The sequence below is a fragment of the Marmota monax genome, unplaced genomic scaffold (genome assembly GCF_021218885.2).
Source record: "Marmota monax isolate L192 unplaced genomic scaffold, Marmota_monax_Labrador192_F-V1.1 WCK01_AAM20220418_F8-fsc00008, whole genome shotgun sequence".
In the NCBI taxonomy this organism is placed as follows: Eukaryota; Metazoa; Chordata; class Mammalia; order Rodentia; family Sciuridae; genus Marmota; species Marmota monax.
This window is the reverse complement of record NW_026694432.1, coordinates 22,846,447-22,847,832: the sequence shown is the minus strand read 5'-3', so window position 1 is coordinate 22,847,832 and position 1,386 is coordinate 22,846,447.

Here is a 1,386-nt window from a genome sequence, read left to right as displayed (position 1 = left end):
GCTGTAAATTCTTTTAATTTTTGTTTATCATGGAAGGTTTTTATTTAATATGAAGCATAATTTCGCTGGATATAAGATTCTTGGTCGGCATCCATTTTCTTTCAGAGCTTGGTATGTTGTTACAGGATCTCCTTGCCCTGAGGGTCTGGACTGAAAAATCAGCTGAGATCCAAATTGGTCTCCCCCTATATGTAATCTGATTCTTCTCTCTTATGGCCTTGAATTCTATTATTCTGTATGCTAGACATTTTCATTATAATGTGGTTTGGTGTAGATATGTTGTAATTTTGTACATTTGGTTTCCTGTAAGCCTCTTGTATTTGATTTTTCAATTCATTCTTCATGTTTGGGAAATTTTCTGATATTATTTCATTGAGGATATTGTGCTTTCTTCTATCCTGATAAACCTTATATTTGGTCTTTTTATGTTATCCCATAATTCTTGGATGTTCTATTTATGATTTATTTCCATCTTCACTGTGTGGTCAACTTTATTTTCCAGATTGTGTATTTTGTTTTTCATTGTCTGAGGTTCTGTCTTTCAAGTGATCTAGTCTGTTGGTGACACTTTCTATTGAGTTTTTATTTGGTTTATTTATGAAATCCTTCATTTCAAAGATTTCTGGTTTTTTTTTTCCCAAAATCTCTCTCTTAAAGTAATCTTTTGCTACCTATATTTGCTCTCTTATCTCTTTGTTAGAGTGATCAATTTTTGCCTGTATGTGCTCATTTAGGTCATTCTTTGATTCACACATCATTTTAATCATGTACATTCTTTTTTAAAAATATGTTTTTTTTAGTTATAGATGGACATAATACTTTTTAAAAAAAATATTTTGTTTATTTAGTTGTAGTTGGACACAATACTTTTATTTTATTTTTACGTGGTGCTGAGGATCGAACCCAGGGCCTCGCACATGCTAGGCGAGCCCTCAACCGCTGAGCCACACCCCCAGCCCATATACTTTTATATTATTATTTTTATGTGGCTCTGAGTGTCCCAGTGTCTCACACATGCTAGGCAAGCGCTCTATCACTGAACCACAACCCCAGCCCCCAATCATGTACATTATGAACTCCTTTTCTGTCATTTCATCTATAGCACTGTCATTGGATTCTAGTGTTATACCATCTTGGTTTGTTTGGGGCATTTTCCTCCCTTGTTTTTTCATATTGTCTATGTCTCTTCCTCTCTTGCATTGTGGATCTAAGGTATTGAAGTTTCTACTCTATAATCTTGTAATGTCCCTGCAGGTTATGGAATACCTCACCTTTAAGGGAAAGATCAAGGGGCTGGGGATGTGGCTCAAGCGGTAGCGCGCTCGCCAGGCATGCGTGCGGCCCGGGTTCGATCCTCAGCACCACATATAAAGATGTTGTGTCCGC